We start from the raw sequence: 23933 nt of genomic DNA, 5'->3' as shown, positions 1-23933 counted from the left end.
ATGGGCAGTGTGAAGAACGCAGAGCAACATTCAGCAGAAACTTTATTTAAAAATAAAGGGTCGCCACAGCTGCCGCAAGCTAACAGGACAGCTGGCGGACAGGCAACAGCTGATGCCGTTTGTCAGTTCCCTTTTATAGTCAGCTGTCAAACGGCATCAGCCAATAGGAGAGGTCCGCGTTCCCACTGGAAATGCAGACTTGACTCAGCAAAGTCGTAGAACACAATAGCTCGCTTTATGACCATCACAACTTTCAACTGTAGTAGGAATATGCATATTAAGGATTACCTTTATGCAATTTAATTCCTCTTGGAAGCCATTTGTGGACTATAATTCTGCATGTGGATTTGTATCACACCTGAAATGTAAGTTACTCTAAAAATATTACATTATGCCTAATTTTTTGTATTGAGGATAGCTTTGTCAAATCAGTAATTAGCAAAGGTAGCAAGAATGTAAGTACAGGTATGTGTGTATATATTATTGGTTGGTTGGTGGGTTGGTTGGATGGTTGGATGGTTGGTTTGGAAAATTTATATAGCTGCTTACTCCGCCCACAGGTTACAAACAATAAAAACACAATATAGAAAATAAAATAAACATAAGAAATAATAAACCCCCTCCTAACCATTCCGGCGACAACACAGACTCAAATAAGCCATGTATAAGATATATAAGAATTATCAATTATAATGAACGTTAGTAAAAGTTTCTACATAACCATTTATTCCAATAGATGATTCTTAGTATATTGGTTACATTTTTAATTGTTCTGTTTTCAGTAATACTTAAAATAAATTTAAGGTATCTTTACATTAATGGTACTTTTAAAAAGAAATTGTAATTTTTCCCCCAAAAAACCACTCTTTTTATTTCCTCTTTCCTTACCATTTCTTTCTTTCTTTTTTCCTATGATTGTACAAGAAGAAAATGAAAAAGGATTGTACTTGACATGTTTGATTAGACTCTTCTTTTCAAGTACAGAGACATTTGGTTACAAGATTTTTTTCAGTCAAGTAGCATCCTGAAGTGGAACACTCAAACCCCTGATGTGGTACTTCAGTGAACACTAGGATTATGAAGTTCCTGTCCTTTGGACAACTGCATTATTCTTTTTTTTAACAGAAAATGTGCATGAGTAGGTAACTTGAGACTCCATACCATGCACACCTCCCAAATTCTTTTTAACCACAGATTGCCAAAAATTTCTGTCATGATTTTCCACAGTTCTAAAATGTATGGAAGTAAAGGTATATGTGATATGTTGGAATTAATGTAGCTTTAAAACAATCCCTATCTGCAAAATGGAAGTGATTAAAATTTATATAATTAATACATTAATAGTTCTCTCTCTCTCTCTATTTTCATCATTACTTCATTTATTGAAGCCCTATATGTGGTCATTTGTATCCAATATTAATATGGATGCCATGAGACAAAAGAATAGTATACTGAACAATACTATTTACAGATAACAGATAATCAGAGTTGGAAGGGACCTTGTAGGTCATCTAGTCCAACCCCCCGCCCAAGCGGGAGACCCTACACCATTTCTGACAAATGGCAGTCCAATCTCTTCTTGAAAGTCTCAAGTGATGGCGCTCCCCCAACTTCCGAGGGCAAGCTGTTCCATTTGTTGATTGTTCTCACTGTCAGAAAGTTTCTCCTTATTTCCAGGTTAAATCTCTCCTTGTTCAGTTTCCATCCATTATTCCTTGTCTGGCCTACAGGAGCTTCAGAAAATAGCTTGACCCCTTCCTCCCTGTGGCAGCCCCTCAAATATTGGAAGACCACTATCATGTCTCCCCTGGTCCTTCTCTTTACTAGACTAGCTAAGCCCAAATTATTATACAATTTTTATTATTGTATAATATAGCCTACAAAGAGAATACAAAAGTAAATAGTAGGGAAATTCAGGTAGGGGAAATGGATAGTGGAGGAAAGCAAGGGGAAAAAAAAAAAAAAGATATCGACTTTCAACTTTCTATAACAACAAATCTTTCTAATTGGTAAAACCCAAAATCAAAGTTTCATTTTTTTTTCCACCAAGCACAAAATCTAGAAGTGGTTTCCAAATAGAAAACCACAAAACATATTTGTATTATTTTTTCTTTAATCAAAACAGTCAATTTAGCCACCTCGGCTAATTCCATCAGTTTTTCCATCCATTGTGGGGATCAAAGTGTCCTTTTTTTCCATTAAGCCCAAAACAATAATGAAAAAAAAACAGATTTGCTTATTAATTGTTTATTTTAGTTTAAATATGTCAGTAACGTTGTCTTCCACAATCTCATCTTGAAATGAAAGAAAACAAATGCAATTGCTGATGAGAAGGTGATTTGGTTTTCTTGATCATCTCTTTTGAATGATGTGTAGACATTGTTTATCTATGATCCTGTTGATGACCAATTTGTCTGAATTTCCGGATTCCAGGAATGCTCTGGAGTTTTTGGTTTGGTCTGGAATATTCATATTTTCCTTGTTTAAACTATTGTCAAGTATATCCATGTGTTGTGAAATTAAGGAATTTTTATCATGTCTTCTAAACTGCTAGTTGGTGTTCTTGATTAGCTTTCTTTTTTCAATTCAGGTTGTACCCAGTTAATAATTCTAGCACCATATCATATAAGGCATAAACCAGTATTAACATCTTTGATGGTATTTCCACCACTCAGTTTTGTCTTTAGCAAACTTTTTTCATTCTTTGGATGTATTCTTTACTAACCACTGACAATTGCCTGGGCAAATCCCTGCAGTCTTTCTGAGCAAGATTTCAGAAATAGTTTATTTAGTCTGATTATAAGTCTATTGTTTTGTTGAAAAAAAGGTATATTTTCAAGAAAATCCCTGCAGTCTTTCTGAGCAAGATTTTAGGAATAGTTTATTTAGTCTGATTATAATTCTATTGTTTTGTTGAAAAAAATGTATATTTTCAAGAAAAAAATTATGAATAGACAGACATGCACATTTCTTCATGTTTCTTTAAAAAAATGGTTTAATAAATTTTACAAGCAATATTCTACAAAGTCTGTTTGAATCCCATTCCTATCAAGGCATGCGATTTTGTAGTCTAAATCTATCTAATTACTTGTGAATATGCAGAAAGAAAGGCAAGAATATTTTTATTAATTACAGATTTTTCTCCAGAACACAAATGGTGTTCTCTGTGTTGTAATAATAAGGAATTTGTAGGATGATTGGATGATAATGATTTTTGAATGAGAGGGATGAAAAAAGTAAATATGGATTACCATTTGTCAGAAATGGTATAGGGTCTCCTGTTTGGGCAGGGGTGGGTGGGGTTGGACTAGATGAACTACAAAATCCCTTCCAACTCTGTTAATCTGAATCTGAACCTCTCAGTTTAATTTTATATCTTTATCATTCTGGTCACCTGCTGCCACATAGTGGACACTAATGGTACTATCATTTTGTCACTTGAAAATTCTGAAATGAAAATCAAGCTCTTAATCATTATCTTTATGGTAGTTTTACAAAATGAAAGTGAAAGCATTATTTGCATTCTTTAATGATAGCTGACAACAAGCCACCCAGAACAGTTCTGCTCATGTAAAGTAATCGTACTGGGAATATATCATAGAGTAATAATATACTGTACAATACATTACTGAAAATTAGGTCAAATTTTGAATAGATTGTAGCAGATCATACTTGAAATATTGCATACAGTTTTGGTTGCCACAATATAAAAAAGATGTAAAGATGATGAGATGATGGAAAGAATGTAGAGAAGAGCAACAAAGATGATTAGGAAACTGGAGGCTAAAACATATGAAGAATAATACGTAGTTGCAGGAATTGGGTATGTCTAGTTTAATGAAAAAAGGCCACAGAGGATTGGGGATGAGATGATAGCAGTGCTTCATTATCTAAGGGGCTGCCACAAAGAAGAGAGGGTCAACCCTCTTCTCCAAAGCAGAAGGCAGAACAAGAAACAATGGATGGACACTAATCAAGGAGAGAAGCAACCTAGAACTAAGGAGAAATTTCTTGACATTTAGAAAAATGAATCAATGCAACAGCTTGTCTCCAGAAGATGTAGATACACACACACAATTTTAAATTTTCTTTAAAACCTCAAGTGTATGTATATAGACCTAATGTTACAGCTTTCACACCCAGACAAAAAAACAAACAAACAGGCTACCAAAAAAAAATGAAAGCAGAAATTTGCTGCTATCTGGTTGTCATTCAATTTTTCCAGCCTAGATATAATGACACCGTGGTTAATATGGTTACTGGATCTAGATAATTTGTGGTTAAGACAGTATTTTAAAGGATGCTATCCAAAGGTCAATTTAAACATACTCAACTTAATTGGTGTTCTGTGCATCATAGACTCTTGACATATCATTAGTCAATCATCACTTCTAAACTCCAGACAAAGATATGAGTAATGTCCCTCAAATAGCAGCATTTCTTTTTCCCATTATTGTTACACACATACAAGCAAACATACTTTTATAAATACATGAGCATAATGGGAACATAGAACAGTTCAAAGGGTGACCATACATTATATTTCACTTCAGTGAGAGAAACTATGGTGAAATCATGCTGCCCAGTCCTCTACAAAGACAACTGGGATATCATGGCGTCTTCTGTTTGCACGTCATGGAAACCTTAGACAGCCACCATCTTGAATCATTTTAATCAGATGCTCTAAATGAACACAAACATAATCTCCAGGTTAAGATGATCCAAGATGGCAGGAAGCTTTTCAGATCTAGATAATATGCTAAATCTGCAATATCAGTTAAAGTGGTACACTAGGAAGGGGGTTTAAATAACACTGTTGTGTAGCCTTGCTGAGGTTTCCAATAAAGCATTTAGTCAAGCAAGCCAAGATATACTGTCCAAGCCAGGACTGCTACCAGGGGAGACCTTAAGCAAGTTTGGAATCCATTCTTCCAATTGACTTCCTCCTGTAGATTGCTGAGAGCAATTCTTAAAGTACCTGTTGTTGTTTTTTTGTAGTCTTATTTTTTTGTGCAGTTAGGAGATGGGGAATGTACAAGGAAGTTTCATATGGAAGACACTGTTAGGAATTTTTCTCAAGTGGAATAATCTGTAAGTCATCACCTGATTCCTTAAACCAGGATTATCAAACTCGTGGCATCACAGTGGCGTGATAGCCGCATCACATGAGGTATCAGGACTTTCCCCCTCTTTGCTACACCAGGTGGGGGCGGAGCCAGCATGTGACACATCCAGCCTGCAGGCTGCGAGTTTGACACCTTGCCTTAAACCAAAGGTATGCCCTTAAAGAACCTGCTTCCATTGAACCTAAAATTGCTAAGGTATCAGAAGGTTCTCTGGGACAAAAAAAAGGTGAAATCAAAATTCATTTGTTTGAAAACTTGAGGAAGAATACTTGAAAAAAGATATGTGTATATAATAGCTTTTTCTTTAAAACTCCTAGTTGACTGAGTAAGGAGAAAAGAAGAATAGGAAAAGACAGAAAGTAAAGTATTAAAATGCAGAGAAAGTTAATGAGAAGGGCAGCCAAAATCAGAGGAGATGGCAAATGAAGACTGACCACCAAGCTAAGGACACGATAACCTACTGTATCTAGCCTCAGGCTAATTAATGTAAACATTAAATCCTCTGCATATAGAAAAATAATTCTCTTGCATGGGAAAATTTAAAATGTAGGAATTATTATTATTATTATTATTATTATTATTATTATTATTATTATTATTATTATTATTATTATTATTATTATTATTATTATTATTATTATTATTATTATTATTATTATTATTATATGCTCTATTCAATAATGCATACCAAATAAAAAATATACATTAATTCTTAATTTGGAGGATGAGGATATTATTCTTTCACGAATCTTCCCTCTGAAAGAGTTACAATTGGCTGCCATCAGTCAAGTTAACTGCTCCACACTGTTTGTCCAGCTGAGGGGCTCTAAAGGGTTCTTCCCCTACACTCAGATCTAGCAAAAATCCAAGAGGAAGTGCTTTGATTTTCTTGATCAAAGCTCAAAAGCAGAGACTCTAAACTCCCTCCAAAAAAACCCTTAAAGATCTGAAATAAAACAAGAGATAGTTGTACAGCTGTGCAGTCCTGCCCATGAGGAATGATTTAGTGGCACATTCGCTTTTCAAAACAATGCAGATAAAAGTCCAGATATGAAAAAGAAAAACACATGAAAGTGACACTTTATACATACAGCATTCAAAACATCGCTGAAATGCTGTACCCTCTAATTGAACTAGTTGCCTGCTATCCACTGGGTAAGAAGATTTTTTCCCCTTAATTTATGGTGAATACACTGCAAAAAAACTGAAATTAGAGCATATTTGGCTTCCTAATTAGATACTTTTAGAAAGTTCCAAACTCAAGAGGAAACCTCTGATACTTTTTGGAATTGGAGAGCTTTTTAAAGCAATTGTTTAGAACTTGTTCATTTAATAGTGGTTATTTATTTATAGCAGACTTGGGCATTTTATGGCCTGCAAGCAGGGGTGGGATTCTACCAGTTTCGCACCTATTCGGTAGAACCGGTTGTTAACATTCTAAGCAGTTCGGAGAACCGGTTGTTAGAAGAAATTACTGGTCTAATCCTGTAAGGAAGGCAGGAAGGAAACATTCTGGTGTTGCTTACAGAAACTGCCTCTCCATTAACCCTTATTACATTCTTGGCAGGACTAGACTTCCTGTCTCTGGAACTTCTCTGGAGTTTTTGTCCCCTCCTTTGCTGATACTTTGCTTGTGTGGAGTGACCATTTAAAGTTACAATGGCAGTGACAAAAGTGACTTTTTTCACACTTACAACTGTTGCAGCATCCCCACAGTCATGAGAGGCCAGGTGAGGAGATGTGTGCCTTGATGTGAGTGATATTGAATTGGCCACGCCCAGCCAATAACATGAGCACCAAGCCATGCCCACCAACTTAGCCATGCCCACAGAACCGGTTGTTAAAAAAATTGAATCCCACCCCTGCCTCCAAGCATATCCAGCCTGCTGGTGGTCCCAATCTGACCCATGACACTGATGGTGTTGGCTGTGTTGGAGATATTAGCAGCAGGGTTTGTGGGGCAGTGGTGAGATTCAAAAAAAATTATTACCGGTTCTGTGGGCATGGCTTGTTGGTCATGGCTTGGTGGGAAGGATACTGCAAAATCCCCATTCTCTCCCCATCCCCACTAACCTTCTTTCCAGCTCCGTTTATTTTATTTATTATTTATTTTTATTTATTTATTTGATTTGCCAATTGTTTACAAGATAATAATTATAAGTGTATACATAGTTGTGAATACATGAAATGGGTACATATAAGAAAAATAAAAGAAGAATAAGAGAAACAATAGGACAGGGACGGTAGGCACGTTGGTGCGCTTATGCACGCCCCTACAGACCTCTTAGGAAAGGGGTGAGGTCAATAGTAGACAGTCTAAGGTTAAAGTTTTTGGGGTTTGGGGAAGAAACTACAGAGTCGGGTAGAGTATTCCAGACATTGACCACTCTATTGCTGAAGTCTTATTTCCTGCAATCAAGTTTGGTGCGGTTAACTTTGAGTTTGTATCTATTGTGTGCTCTTGTGTTGTTATGGTTGAAGCTGAAGTATTCATTGACAGGTAGGACATTGCAATGTATGATTTTATATACCATGCTTAAATCAGACCGAAGACGGCGTAATTCAAGGTTTTCTAGTTCTAGAATTTCAAGTCTGGTGGCATAGGGTATTCTACAACGAGTAGAGGAGTGGAGAACTCTTCTTGTGAAATATTTCTGGACTTTCTCAATTGTGCTAATATCAGATACGTAATGTGGGTTCCAGACTGATGAACTGTATTCGAGTATTGGTCTAGCAAATGTTTTGTATGCTCTGGTTAGTAGTGTGATATTACCAGAGAAAAAGCTACGTAGGATTAGGTTAATGCCTTTTTGGCTATGTAGTTGCAGTGGGCTCTAGCACTTAGATCATTAGAGGTGAGTATTCCAAGGTCCTTTACAGAGCTTGGGTCATCAACAAGATCTTGACTATTCAGCTTGTATTTTATTTTCTGATTTTTTTTGCCAATATGTAAGACAGAGCATTTATTTGTTGAGATTTGAAGTTGCCATTTGTTTGACCATTCTGATACATAGTCAAGATCTTTTTGTAGGGTAGCAGTATTGTCTGTGGTATTGAACAGCTTTACATCATCAGCGAAAAAACGCAATTGCTCTTAATATGATCACAGAGGTCATTTATGTAGAGTATGAAGAGAGTTGGTCCTAGAACACTGCCTTGGGGGACACCACTATTGACAGGTACAGAATTTGATAGGACGCTCCCAATTTTGACCATTTGTTGTCTGTTTGCCAGGAATGCTTCTATCCAGTTATTCAGTTGTCCAGAGATACCATAGGATTTTATTTTTAGGAGTAGTTTGTCGTGTACCACTGAATCAAAGGCTTTACAGAAGTCTATGTAGATTGCGTCTATTGCTTTGCCCTGGTCGAGTTGTGTCGTCCATATGTTTTTGCAGTGTAAGAGTTGCAGATTACAGGATAGTTTTTTTCTGAAACCAAATTGTTTATTGGAGAGTAGGTTGTTTGTCTCTAAGTGGAGGATGATGGATTGGTTAATAATTGATTCCATGACTTTACAGGTGACGCAGCATAAGGAGATTGGTCTGTAATTTTCAACTAGGCTTGGGTCTCCCTTTTTGAAGATGGGGATGACTGTGGCTTGTGACCATAGGTTAGGCAAGGAGCTGGTCCTGAAAGATTTTTCAAAGATTATGCTTAGAGGTTTGGCTATGGCAGTGGATAGCTTTTTTAAGAAGTAGGCACATATTCCATCCGGTCCAATAGATAGAGATGGTTTTAGATTGCGTAGTGCTTTTTCAACATTGTCTTCTGTAAAATCGATATGTATTAGATCATTGTTGTTATCTATGGTACGGCTAGGAAATACTGGGCATGATCCATTGCTGTTTACAAATACTGAGCCGAAGAATGTGTTAAAGATGTTGGCTTTAATGGTGTCGTCGTTGCAGTCTTTACCATCAGGTCCTATCAAGGGTGGGATAGACCTTGAGTCTTTTAGTTTGTTGTTTACAAAATTGTAAAAAGCACGGGTGGAATTGGTGCTTAGAAGGTTTTCCTCTTGTTTAATGTGATAATTGATGCATTCGGTCTTTATCTGGTGGCATAAATTTTTGTGTCGGCTTTTGAAATTGGCAACGTGACCAGATTTGTTTTTCCGCCAGAGTGATCTCTTTTTGGATTGAAGTTTCCTTATTGTTATGGGTAATCTGCTTTTTTGTTTTGTTTTGGGAGTTGTTGTTGGTACATATAGTTTGATGACTCTTTTGACTTCAAGTAAAAATATGTTGTAATGGTCTTCAACAGTGTTGCATCCAGTGAATAGAGATTGCCAATCAAGGGATGAGAGATCGTTGTCTATAAGATCATAGTTGCCTTTTTGAAGTTACAATTGGGGATTACATCATTGTGGTGATTTTTGTGTGGGCGTATGTTGAGACAAAAGTCAATCATATTGTGGTCACTGCTGGAAAAGGGTTCTTTAGTTTGTATTCCGTAAATTAAATTCAAACTATTGCAGAAGATGAGATCGAGGCAGTTGTTTAGTCTAGTGTTGTTGGTTACTAGTTGTTCCAGTCCCAGATTTGTAATAGCATTGTAGAAGGTTGTGTGTATGATTTCAGTTGTACAATCATTTAGGGTCCAGTCAATATGAGGTAGATTGAAATCGCCAAGAAAGATAAAAGGGTATGGGCAGGATGCAGCCCATGTTAGTAATGTATTTAGCTTGTTTACATGTTCGATGTCATAATCAGGTGCTCTGTAACATAGTAAGAATCGAATTGTGATATTTAAGGATAGTTCACAGATGATGGTCTCAGGAAGAGCAAGCTCCTGGGTAACTTGGATATTTTTAGATGTAAGGACTTTTTATAGAAGATAGCAACACCACCTCCTCTACGAATTTCACGATCTGATCGGTAAACATGATAGTCTCTTACTGTGGTAATGGAGTCAGGGAGAGATGCATTGAGCCATGTTTCACAGACAAATATAATGTCGAATTTAGCCATATTTAGTAGGAGGAAAAATTCAGGTATTTTATTCACGAGGCTTCTTGCATTGAGTAGTTTGCATTTAAGACCAGCCATAGTTGGAATTGAGGTAGTTAGGGGCGTGCATGCCTAGTCTTGGGTGATGGTGGATCGGTTGAGGTAGGGTTGTGGTTGAGGGTTAAAGCTGAGTTGCGGGTTGTGTGGCTTACTTTTGATACAGTCAGCATGGTAGTCAATGTACAGGTCCTTCTCTCCATTGTCTAGACGTTTTTTGAGTTCGGTGCGGAGTACACGGGAGCGGGCACGTTGCTGTATGGTTAGGTCAGGGCGACAACGGAGGTTCTTATGGTTGGTGTTGGTTTTGGCGAGTGAATTTATAGTGTAAATGAATTTACTCATTGGATGATTCCAGGTATTGAATAAATTGCTTGGTTAATCCCAAGCAGTCATGATGAGCGTATTTTTTACACAGAGAACATTTGATGGAGTTTTCATTATCCTTTAGATTTTTGTAGCATTTAAGGCATGTGCAGGAGTCTTGTGGTTCATTGGTGGGGATTATCTTCTCTTTAGGTTGTGGTTTGGCATTGGATTTTCTTTTTGGCAGGGTAGGTTTGTTAAGATAGTACGTTGATTGAATTAATTAAAGGAACAATTTTGGGTAATCTATATAGCCAATATCAGACCAATCAATCAATTGCAGTAATCTCTCTAGTCAGATAATATTCCTGAGCAACAATCAGCCTAATCAATTAATTACTCTAATCACTAATCAATTAATTACACTAATCATTAATCACACTGTTCATTTAAATTCACTAAATCATTGGTTTTACTATTCAATTAAATTACATGAATCTTGATCTTTTAAACTAGTCAGTAATCACACTATTTGCACTAAACACTCTAATCACACTAATCAATTAAAACAATAAATCAATTAAACCATTAATAAAATATTTTATAGAAATTGATTATCTAATCGTTGATATAGGTGATGAGGTAGAAAAGTTGTAAGTTTTGAGGTAATGAATTAATCAGTCTTTGATTAAAGTAATGAGGTAGTATTAAGAGTCTGCAAGGAAAGGGTTAATTGTTTTACTAGCAGCTGTAGTTGACTGAATGAGAGGAATTTATTGCTCTTTGTAATAGCAGATTGCTATTACTCTGTAAACAAAAGGTTGTAACACAATGTTCAAAGGGTTTTTGAAATAGAGTAAAACTTGCTGAATTAAACACTTTGTCTACAATCAATATGTTTCTGAATAAGATTGTTTTGCAATAGTTTCTTAAAGCTCTTCAAGTTGAGTAGTAGTAAAAATACAGTCCAGAAGTTTGGGTTAACCAATCCAATCTGTCCTTTACTTTTAACTAAATCTGACAGTAACTCCAGATCGTTAATCGCAGCTATTTTCCTCCTTAGAGTCCCACTTTCCAAGGAAAATTCCACTGCAGAAATTGGAGTGATTTTTTTACCAAGATTAAGCACGCTGTTACAAGATCTTTCCTTTCTTTTTTACTTCTGTCACAGCTTTGATTTAGCCATGCTAAGTCTCTTTTTAGTTCGGATGGAGAGATTTTCTTCGAGTCAGTCTCAAAAGCATTCCTCTGCCGTCCAGGGTGACTTTTGGCTACTAAGAGCCTCAGGGCTTTTTCCTCCCTCGTTTTTTTTTTTTTTCTGCCAGCTGACCAATGTGGCGGTGAAAACTGCGTGGGGGATATTAAAGGAAATGCATTGTCTGGCGTGGAAGATAACTTCTATCAGCTGTGTGAGGGATTTAAATGAAGGTAGGTTGTTAGAACTCCGCAGGCAGGCTCCGAGTGAAGGAAAGGGCTTCACTTCTCTGGGGAAGGAGAGGAGGGCTCCGGATCTGTTAGCAGGAATATTTGGGCTCCACAGCTTCAGAATCTAGCATTTTGGGGCTTGTTTTTTGGACTCAGGTTTACTCATGGTTACTGGTGTAACAGCAGCTTTAAAAGTGGTTTCTGGTGCAGGTGATGGCTTTATAGGGAGATAGTGGTCCAGGAGCGAGAGCTTCACCTTCTTAGTTGGGCGTCGCCATCTGTGTAGGGCAACCAAAGAAGACCCAGCCAATCAGCTGGGACTCAATGGGAGGCAGATAATAGAGGGGTGCCAGGCCAGTCAGAGGTGGTATTTGCCGGTTCTCTGAACTACTCAAAATTTCCACTACCAGTTCTCCAGAACTGGTCAAAACCTGCTGAATACCACTCTGTTGTGGGGGCAGCAATGGTGGGGCAGCAGCAGTGGGAGGTGGGGTCTCAGCAGCAGAGACTGGGTAGCAGAGATGGGTAATGGCATCAGAGACAGATAATGATACAGCATCTGCAGCAGGGGACAGGGCTGTGGCAGGCCAGCACCCCTCCACAACAGTCCCAGTTTCTCAAATGGCCCCTTTTGAAAATTAATTGCCCATCCCTGACTTAAAGGCTGGTTCCAACTTTCTAATGACCAGGTACTTGAATCATGAAACAGCTTGCCAATTACTACTGTACTGTAGAAGAGCATGACTTTGCACATATAACCTATTTAACTTGTTCAGAAGAGAGGCATTTTACCTACTTTCTGAATGCACAGCGCAGTTTTATATACAGGTAGCTCTTGTTTAGGTAGCTCTTCTTTGCTTCTCCTAAGGCCATTTTGGCACCTCAGCGCTCCTGTAACTGGCCCTGCACTCTGCTACTAAATAGGCAGCCAAGATTAGTGCCTGAAGGACCCCATCTCGTCACTGGGAGTCCAAGTGCCCCTCAGCAGGCAGCGGGCGAGGCTTCACAGGGGACCTTGGCAGAAAATGGGCTTCACAGGGGACCAGTCTAGAGGTCAGAGCCGGCTCTGCCTTAAGGAGGCCAGGGGCATAGTTGGGGTTCCTGCAAAGAGAGGCTCAGGCAGGCCCAGTCCCCATGCAGCGCCACGATACATGAGCTGCTTCTTGTGCTGCATGGCTACCCGGATGGCCTCTTAATGGGTACCCCATTAACCTGCAGGTGGGTGCCCCTTGCCTCTCCCCTCCCAGGCCCAGCCACTCCTCACCTGGCCTGAGAAGGTAAGACCAATGGTGGGGGAGGGAGACCAGCAGTTCCCGGCCCACCATGCACAGCCAAAGGGCCACAGTGAGGCTTGACCACCTTTTAGGCCTGCCTCTCCTGCAACTTGACTGAGTGGGTGGATGCAGAGTCCTTCCCAAACACGGATTTTGTCCACCGGCCTGGCTTCCCTTTCCAAGCCTGCTTTCGGTGAAGCTGAGCACTGGTGAGGGCTGGCTTTTGCTAGGTTTGTCTGGATGTCGGGGGACAGACAGGAGCCTGGGGAGGAAGCCGATTTCCCACTGATAGCTGGACAAACCTAGACAAAAAGCCAGCCCTCATCTGTGCCCAGCTTCACCTACAGGGGGCTTGGAAAGGGAAGTTGTGAGCTTCCGCCTGCATCAAGCGACACTGGGGAGGGAGAGCACAAGCAGCGGGAGGAGGGAAGCCAGGCAAAGGGGCGAGCAGGGAGCATCCGCAGCATGCTGTAGCACATGCACTTTCCCTCAGCCTAGCAGACTTTCTAAGGGAGAGAGAGAGGGAGAGAGAGAGAAATCCGATTCAACCTCTGTCTGTCTATGTGAGTGTGTGTGTGTGTGTGTGTGAGAGAGAGAGAGAGAGAGAGAGAGAGAGAGAGAGATCCGATCCAACCTCTGTCTGTCTGTCTGTGTGAGTGTGTGTGAGAGAGAGGGGAGAGAGAGGGAGATCTGATCCAATCTCAAAGAGTTATATGAGGGCTGGCAGCAATGTGCTCTCTCTCTCTCTCGCTCTCTCTCTCTCGCTCTCTCTCCCCCTTCTTTCTTTCAATCTCTCTCTCTCTCTCTCTCTCTCTCTCTCACACACACACACACACACACACACACAGGTTAGATCATTTTTCCCTCCTGCCCCACCCGCCAGAGACTCCTGGATTCCATCCCCAACCCCACCTGGCCTATACAGGAACCACCCACGCGAGAGACATAGAATTGGTCACATCCATTCAGTCACATGACCCCACCCAGCCATGCTCACCCAGCCGGTCATTGGTAGAACCGGTTGTTAAATTATTTCAATCCCACCGCTGGTTTGTTCTCTTTTTTGTAAAGTATAGCTTACAGCTAAGTTTGCTGGAGAAGCGTGTTATGTGTCATCCACTACTAGTGAGAGCTTTAAAACTATAGAATTAGTCTTGCAATATTTTCTTCTACCTTTTAGAAAAAGGCATTTACAGGCCTAAAATTTGAGGTTCCTTCACTTTTTTGCTTTGCGTGGCTGAATTGATTGGCCAGTACTTTCACCCCCAGAGCCTAATTTTAATAAGCATGTGGTCTTGTGTAACTGCACATGTATAATTTGTATGACTACCAATTCCGTAATCACAGCTCTGCACTATGGCTTGTTTCAAGTCTCCTGCTATAAACAGAAATATGATTTTCAGCTGCTCCTACGTTTAATACACTGGAGTACGGCATTTGATTGTCTTATAAACAAAGCAAGGATCATGTTGTCTCGGTTAATGTATGACCTCAGAGCAACAACTGCGTCTGGAAACAAATAGCATAGTTATGACTAAATTTTACATGCCTGTAATACAAAAGCATTTCCGCTATAGATTTTATCCTGATGCCAAGTAGATGTGTTGTACTGCAAACTCTCATTTTCCTCTGGGGATGATGAAACATCTGGAGATCGTTGCCTTAAAGGTGGCTGCTGTAAATATGATACTGAAGAAAGAAATGTCTTGAAACAAGTTGCTACGTTCATACAACCTTGCAGCTTTCTTTGCAATTGCAAAGAATACTATTTGATAGCACCAACCTCCACTATTTCCAAGCCCTTGTGTTTGGTTCTGCTTTTGTTGAAGTTTTGCTTCTTCCCAAGATTTTACTTTAAAATCCCCTTTCCATTATAGCTATGGAATATAATATTTTATTAGAATAACATGGTTCCTGTAACTATGGGTGCTTTCACAAGTACAGAGTTCTTATGAGTAGTCAGAAAGCATAGTTTCCAAAAAGTTAGACCCTTGCCTCACTTTGTAAAAATAATTCTTTACTTAATTATTTATAATTTCAGCCAGCATCCAGTTATCTGATCTGAAAGCTTAGCAAAAGGAAAAATGATAAATTAGTCTTCTCTAAAAGTATGAAAATGATAATGCGACAACAATAGGCAAACTAGCAAACTCAATCCCACAGAACCCCTTCACACAAGGAGAGGATCAGATATTGCCTTGTGCCTGGATGGTTACTCCAAACAAGGAAACTACAGGATAGCAGTCATACCAAGTAGGCATACCAAGAGCATCAAGCTCTCAACCACAACAGAGCCTTTAAGGACACTAGGTTGGACCATCTCATTTTCTAATTACCTTTGGATTTACATTTATTTTACAATTTAACAGAGATCTTCCAAACAGAAAGCTGGAAAAGCTACCTGATGAGTAAAATTTCATCCCAAAATAGAAGAAAAGCAAACAGCAGTTTAAAGAATTGTTTTTAAAAATATAAAATAAATAACAAAAAAAACTAAATGAAAATTTAATTTAAGAAAGCTTTAAATGCAATAAAGGACCAGGTGAATTTAGAAAATTTGGACTTTTGCTAAGGTTTTATTAAAAAATGAATTAACAGAACAAATTTTCTGTGGGAATACAAATGGTTTAGACTCAAGAAAGACATTATTAGTTGAAAATTTAAAACAAAGCAAATGAAATCTGAGATGTCGTGAATATAGAAATGGGCCACTAGAAGAGATTAAAATTCTAGGCAGGAAAAGCAAAATGGACTCTATAAAATGATAGACAAAGGTACAACGTTTCAGATATTCCAGGGTATTTTTGATGCACTGGAAGAGAAAGAAATTTGATATCAATATTTGCTGCACCTCTAGATGTATTTTTTGAAGAAATTTATAAAGAAAAAATGACTAACCTTATAAGCTTAATAGTTAACTTTATAATCTTAGTACTTCTTTGGTCCATTTACTAGTATTATACTATTTTTTCTTTTTTTCCTCTTTGGTTCGTTTGTTCTTTTGTTCTTTTAAAAACGATTAAAAACATAATAAAACAACAACTGGAAAAAAGCGAACAGCCAGACATGTCCACAAAGTCATTAAAATTTCTGCTTAATCTGGAAATTTTATATTTTATTAAAACTGAAATGCATTGTACAGTGCAATAATTAATATAAGCTAATATGAAAAAACAGCAAAAAAAAGTTATCACACTTATTATCTTGCTTCCGTGTTTTCTTCTAGCATCAGTCTTAGAGGTCCAAACCAGTGGCAACAATTAAAGTACATGCCAAAATTTGGCAGTCTCAGTTATCCAAACATGCTTCATCTATTCAGTAATTTGCTTCTAGTAAAAACTCATGGCCATGATATATTTTATTTATATATTATGATATATATTTATTTATATATCCTGATAAATTGTTTTATGATTAATAAGTTGTCTATTTTATTAAAGAAAGATACCTGAAAGGGATGGTACCAATTGAATAAAACACTTACAAGATCTGTTCTAACTTTGTGAAATGTTTTATAGTTTATAAAAATTATGAGATCAACCAATGACCAGAAATAAACTCCTGTAAATATCCATATGCTAACTTTTAAAAACCAGGGACACTTATAATCAGAACCAGATCTAAACTTAACAGATGTTTTACAGAATGACAACCCTTCTGTCCATATTGTTCATTTTCATCATCCCGAGTGAGATGATGAAAACATTTGTGTTGTCATTTTTTAAAGCTTTTACAGGTTTATTTATTTGTATCCTGATTTTATTATTGTTATAAATAATTCAAGGCAGTGAACCTATACAACACCCTTTCCTCCTCCTATTTTCCCAACATCAACATCCTTATGAGGTGAATTGCTGCCATAGATCGATCTCTGGATCCCTCTCTGGACACAAGTTCAGCGGAGGAAGGTGAGTCAGCAGAGGAAAGCATGGAGCTAGGAGAGTACAAGACTGATGGAGCAGCTTCAGCTGGGACAATTGAAGGAGTGACAGGCTGAGGCTGGACAAGGCCAGTCACAGCTGCAGCAAGTTGGCCAGGAAGTTCCAGGATACATAGAGCAGAAAGGAGACAGGCACAATGCCAGTCAGCTAAGCAACTTGCGAGGAGGCAACCTCACCTCTCATGAAAGACTGCACCAGGGTTGCCTACCTCAATCTGCCCTGAAGACTTGAGCATTGCTGGAGCAAGGTGCCGAGTTCCATGCCTAATGTGCTTGTGTGCTGTATATCCTGACCAATTTGAATCACAGGCTGCTTTCCTGGACTCTGTATGTGCCCATTGCACTCGGTTATCCAATGACTGTTACTGAGCCTGGCATCCAGACTTGTGCAACAGGGTTGCTTTCCAAGGACCTGTTTAGGAGGTTAGAATAAACATCTCTAGAACTCTTGCTATACATGCATGTGGGGAGTGGACAGCACAGTTGGATTGAGAGAGAATGGTTGATTCAAAGGCATCTAGCTGGCTTTCATAACTAAACAGGATTAGAACTCACAGTCTCCTAGTTCCTAGCCTGGTGCCTTAACCACTAGACCAAACTGTCACTTTTAGGCACCAAGGACCATATTCAGGTTTTGAGCGATTTGCTAGGATTCCAAGTCATCCCCCCCCCCCGCCCAAAAAAAAGTAGTCCAGTAAATGTAAAGAAATTGGTGGGGCCAAGAACAAACAAATGTGATTTAAAATAAGGTACCTTATGTTATTAAAATTAAATTAACTTTATATTGTTAGCATGGTAGCTCATTGGTCAGATCATTTTCTACTAATATATGAATTAATGACATCTTAGAAATCTCTGGGACTATAGCCAAGGATTTAAGAAGTATACAAGTTTTGTATCTCTGACTTATGCTACTTCTGAAGCTAAAAAAAGAAAAGAAGAAGAAGACAGATTTTCCTGTTAAATAAAATATGCAAGTGCATCAGGTCTGGTACAAAAGAATGTAGGCAGAGTTGCAAGCAAATCTGTATGTCTTTATTCACATTCTCGTTGAGGCTTCCTGGTGAGTTTTGTGATGAATTGTCTTTTTAATTGCACACTAATTAGTTTACCTTCAGAAATTAACCTTTCCAGGAAGGATTGGCTGCTGTGATAGTAGCATGTTAAAACAATTGGCTTCAACCTGGTGCTCTTCAGTGGTCCTGCTAGCTGACAGTGATGTATAGGACACCTCCACAGGTCTAGTGTTAGCCCTCTGCATGTTTGTGGTGCAATAATATTATCTTTCTTTGGCTGCTGAGCCTCATTTATTTCTGTGCTAAGATTTAACTGTTAAATCTTTCTAAGATTTGCCGTTTGTTACCATGAATCATATTAATATCTCTTTGCGAAGGCTGAGTAAGATTTTTAGACTGAGCTGGAGAAAAAAAACAAGAAAGAGATTTCAGAATGGATTTGCTACAATTTGCTTAAAATAGTAATGTTATTGTAGCAAAAGTAGAATAGTGAGGGTTTTTCTCAGGAAGATATGAAAGCATGGGGATGGAAATTAATGACAACTGAAAGGATAGATTTTGCATTAAAAAAAGCTTTGGGGTACAGTTTTCAATGATCCCTAATTGGAAAAATTTGTCTGAAATCCTGGGAAGCTGCTGTCAGAAGAAACTTGAATTTCAGGCTTAAGTGAACCAAGTTCTCAGCACTTTAGCAAAAATTATTTATTCCTCTATTGGTTGCAAGAAAAAGTGTGTTGGGAAAATAGTAGCAGAAAAAGAAAGACAAGTGTTACTCTCAATGTTTCACCAATTCTGTTCCCAAGCAATTCTTGTGGCTTCAGAAAAAGCATTAGGGCTATCTAATGATGATCTTCCCTGCTGTTAATTAAAGGTAATCCTTAACTCATGCTTAACAACTGCTCAAAGTTATGACCTCGAAAATGCTACTTCCAACCCAGATTCAAAGTTCCAGAAATGTGGCCATGTGACCTGATTGACAATGTCTTGTTCCAGAAACCAGCATTTACTCTTTACAGTTTACCTATAGCAACTTAACGACCTTCATGTTCATTTTGACTGCCACATTCACCCAGGATTTGCTTAACAACTGCTGAAAAAAAGATCATAAAATTGGGTGTGTTCATGTGATAACTTCTTAACGACTGTCAGAATTTACAACTGAAGTTTTGCGGGCTCAGTTATGGTAGAAATTCAAGGGCTAGTTGTATACCTTATTCTGCTGTGTATTTTGCTGTGTATTCAAAATGAATAGTGATTAACATATATGTGTGTGTGAGTTTGAGTGTGCCTGTGCTTGTGTGCAATTGTGCTCACAGTAAAAAATTACAATAAAGCTTATCTTATCTTGCCTTGCCTTACCCTATCTTATCTCATCTTTTATCTTATCTTATTCACATCTATTCTGCTCCTGTTTCCAAGCTTTCCACTGAAAAAAAATTAACTAGATAATCCCATCAACTGGGATCACATATCATGCTAAATGTTAGTTTGATAAAGATGTATCAAATAAGTCACAATTATCTGCGGTCATACAACATGTTAAACAAAACTGAGTTGCAATATCAGTGTCATAGGAGGAACGAAAGTGCTAAAACTCTAACAAGGATGTAAGATCCTATTCACTTCCAATTTGTTGAGTATAATCAGTCTTCATTGTAAAAATAGATGTTTCCAAAAATGTTGGAACTAAAGCTGCACAACTTCCAGTCTGCATGTTTTTTAGAATGAAAAACAAGTTTTCACTTTCTTCCAGGCCTTCCCAGAATAAATTTAGAAAAAGTCTATTTTTATTGTAAACTATTTAAAGAGATTTCAGCATAGTAAACCATATATATATATTAAAATAAATAACTCCCTTGGTTATATTGTTGTCTTCTTTTAATCAATATTCATTTGTTATTGAGTTAGCCATGTGTTACATTATTATCAATATTCTTTTAATGTAATCCAATTTTGTGATTTGTTATTCTAATCCAATGCTTTTCAACATGAGCCATGTTAAGACATGTGGACATGTCTTAAATGGCTAAGGTTAAGAATCAATAAATCTATGTTGTGTTCTATCATAAGAATTATTTTTAAAAGAGAGGGAAAGAATCCCTAATTGTTATAAATTTGTTCTAAAACCTAAGATATTTCCAAAAACTCTAAGTTAGAAGAGAAAAATAAGAGGATTATGTTCAGGATCCTGCCAAGGTATCCAAAAGTGGAATTTAAATTACCAGTGATCTTTATCAAAAGAGTCATTGTCTGACCTCTAGTGGTGATAGTGGAGATGTGCACATACTTGTTTTGGAACTAAGAAATACTGCGTAAGAAAAACTCTTGCCATATGCCATTGTATTTTTGTATTTTTTTTTAGTATTTATTTGATTTGTCAGTCGCTTACAAGATACAGGTATAAGAATAAACATAGTTTTGAAATCATGAGATAGATACTTATAAGAAAAATAAAAAAGAACAGTAGGAACGATTGGTGCACTTATGCATGCCCCCTACAGCAGGGATCCCCAACCTTTTCGACGCCGCGGCCCGGTTCCGGCGTCAGCTGGGCGCCGCGGCCCGGTTCCGGCGTCAGCTGGGCGCCGCCATCTTTTTGATGAAAAATCACTTCCGGTGACGTCACCGGAAGTGATTTTTCGTCAAAAAAAATGGCGGCGCCAGCGCTTCCGGTGAGCTTTTTCGGGTAGAAATGGCTTTCTACCCGGAAAAGCTCACCGGAAGCGCTGGCGCCGCCATCTTTTTTGACGAAAAATTGCTTTTTTACCAAAAAAGATGGCGGCGCCCAGCAACCAGCGGCCCGGTAAGGCTTGTTCCATGCCGGTACCGGTCCGCGGACCGGCGGTTGGGGACCCCTGCCCTACAGGCCTCTGTTTATGTACTATTATGTAAACTATTGTTTACATCATATTTCCACAGTAAGCAAGATGCCTCAAGAAAGCCCATACTCCAGACACGAGTATAATAAATCTAGTCCTATTGTAGCTTTAAAACAATTGGTATTCAAAGGCATGACAAGTTTGAGTGCAGTACTAGAAGGGGTAGATAATGCATAAAGTAGATAAAATAGATTAAAACTGAGGTTAGAGAGTTAATAGCACTAATACATGCCTCCATCATTAAAAATCAAGAAGAATAAGCTTAGACAAATTGAGTCAAACTTTTAGAGAACTTTACCTACATTAAGAAAAAAAGCAACCATTTTTTCAGTTTTCTGTCCTCTGAATTATAAATGAAAAATATTGGAGAATACTAAGTCCAAAGTGGATAATAGAATGAAATTCAGCTTGTTCATGGCTACCAGTAATTCATTAGCTATGGGAGCAAGTTTTCATATTAAAATGAATCCTTCAGGGGACATTAGAAATTAGCCTTCATATTTGATGGTTTTTCAGCATCCCCTGAAAATCCAATATTACATTAATATGTTACTTGTTTTCTATTATGAATCTCAATAAATTGCCATGTACTTACTAACAGCTACCATTATATTTGCCCTTTGCTATATCAATGCAGTAGGTTTAGTTACCTTTTTGGTCATTGACAACCCTCAGTGCAAACTCTTTATTCAGAAAAAGCAAATCTCCCTGCTTGGTCAATTGGAATCTATCTTCTTTTCTGAGGACGGGGGAGGAAAGGAAAGAAAAGGAAAGGAAAGGGAAGGGAAGGGAAGGGAAGGAAAGGAAAGGAAAGGAGTTAAAACACTGCAGTTTTAGAGGGACAAAGGTTGAGGGAGAATCTACATACAAAAAGCAGAAAGAGTACCTTGGGTTAAGTTTAGTGTACATTTTCCCCAGAGGTGGTATTCAGCAAGTTCTGACCAGTTGTGGAGAACTGGTAGTGGAAATTTTGAGTAATTTGGAGAACCGGAAAATCCCACCTCTGACTGGCCCCGCCCCCATCTATTCTCTGCCTCCCGAGTCCCAGCTGATTGGCTGGGTCTTCTTTTGCTGCCCTGCACAGGAGAACAGAGCTGGAAAACAGGTTAGTGGGCTGAGTAGAGAATGGGATTTTGCAGTAACCTTCCCCCTGGAGTGGGGTAGGAATGGAGATTTTACAGTATCCTTCCCCTGCCATGTCCACCAAGCCATGCCCACAGAACTGGTAGTAAAAATTTTTGAATCCCACCACTGATTTTCCCTGTCACTGATCAAGTTTCTTTCCTTGTCTCAGGGAAGGAAGATTCAGACACTCAAGTTAAAGGAAGGGTTCTTACCATGTTAGATACTGAAGCCCAATACATCCCATTTTGTTATGTTGGTTTTTTTTAGAGTGGAAACAAAATGATGCTATTGCCCATGGGAAAAAAAACTAAGAAATTTGCTTTTTATTGACCAGTAAGAACTCAGGATGGCAATGGGTGGGGGAGGTAAGTCTTCCCTCATTTTATCATCACAATAACTGTTCCTTTTTAGGCAGCGAAGTACCTTCTTCTGTCATTGGTGAACACATATATCTTTGAGGAAACTTTTTGAATTCAAATGAATTAAGGCAGGTAAATTCTTAGAAGTCTGCATAAGCCTGCATTTATGCTATATTTTAATCACTGTAACCAACCAAAAGTTACAACAATGAAGAAACATTTTACATAAACAGATTCAGAAATTTCTAGGAATTTTCTTTTTTTTTTCCAGTTTCTAAGGAAATGGAAATATAAAATGATATGGCACACTGGATACAAACACTCCTAAGAAGGGGAATCTAATAAGAAAAATATGGACTATATCAGATTATACACTTTTGTTTTCTAAATTTTCTGCTTCTCAAGCATCCCTGATTAGAATCTAATATTTTTAATTGCTTCTCAATATCCTGATTATTTTCACCATATGGATTTTTTTATCATGTTCCCAACTCTATTTTTAACATTTGCTCAAGAGCATTGACATGGCACCAAAATGAAAGAAAACATCTTCCGAAAACCCAAGCTTTTGGCAGTTTTCACCAATCGGATGCTCTCCAAACATGTTGGATTTCAATGGTGGAAGATTTGGAAAGTTAAAATCCAATTCATCTAAAAGTGCCAGATTGAGGAAGCCTAAATTGTGTATCTTTTCTAAGAAAGGTCCAAATGTGTTTTTAATCAAGAAAATATAATTTTTCCAGAAGAGTTAAAATACAAGAGAGCAATAAAGACAAACAACATGCAGCATTTCAGTCACCATGGAAGGTGATTTGATATCAAATATTTTTCCTGTTAGGAGTGATCCCTCCCCTTGATAAACAATGTTGAGATAATCACAGATGATTCTTACTTCAGAAGTAGCCAGGAAAATATATGTATCTACGCAAATATCCATCCACCCACCCACTCACCCATCCAGGGTTAGTGGCTGGTGAGGGAATACGAAGCAGAACATAAAACAGATACAATTTCATCCTCCAACAACTCAAGTTACTCTCTCTCTCAGCCCAAATTACCTCACAGGACTATTGTTGGGGGTGGGGTAGGCAGAAGAAGTACTATTAGGTATGTTTGCTGCTTTGAGTTATTTATAAAAGTAATAAAAGTGGAATAGAAGAAATATTTTAAAAATCTCACTTTTGATACTTTACTTACTTCCTTACTAGAACCAGCCTTCATTCACTGGAATCATGTCTGTTTTGAACAGAATATACAGTATGTTTTGGACAGATATGTCAATAATTCTGTATGTTTAATTACATTTTCTTCCAAGATAATTCTGCCACTGAACTCAAGTTAAGCATTTATCAATAAAAAAAGGATCCTAGAATGAAGCTGCTGAATTAGAATGTATCTTGTAATATAATCTAATTACTATGGTCTTGCTTTTGATAACTACAAAAGCTAAAGTAGCATAACGCATCTACTGTAGA

At 38.0% G+C, this 23933-nt stretch overlaps 1 long non-coding RNA gene across 1 annotated transcript in view; it reads left to right on the top strand.

Moving 5' to 3' along the window:
- The first annotated feature begins 215 nt into the window (after positions 1–215).
- Positions 216–23933, top strand: part of LOC148129016 (uncharacterized) — a 121063-nt gene continuing 97345 nt past the window's right edge. The window contains exon 1 of the long non-coding RNA XR_015745607.1: positions 216–365. This is a non-coding gene — a long non-coding RNA (uncharacterized LOC148129016). The remainder of the gene's footprint in view (positions 366–23933) is intronic.

Source organism: Notechis scutatus, chromosome Z (assembly GCF_049901735.1).
Source record: "Notechis scutatus isolate UNSWTSFEM ecotype Mainland chromosome Z, rNotScu1.2, whole genome shotgun sequence".
In the NCBI taxonomy this organism is placed as follows: Eukaryota; Metazoa; Chordata; class Lepidosauria; order Squamata; family Elapidae; genus Notechis; species Notechis scutatus.
This window is presented reverse-complemented; position numbering and strand designations above follow the sequence as displayed.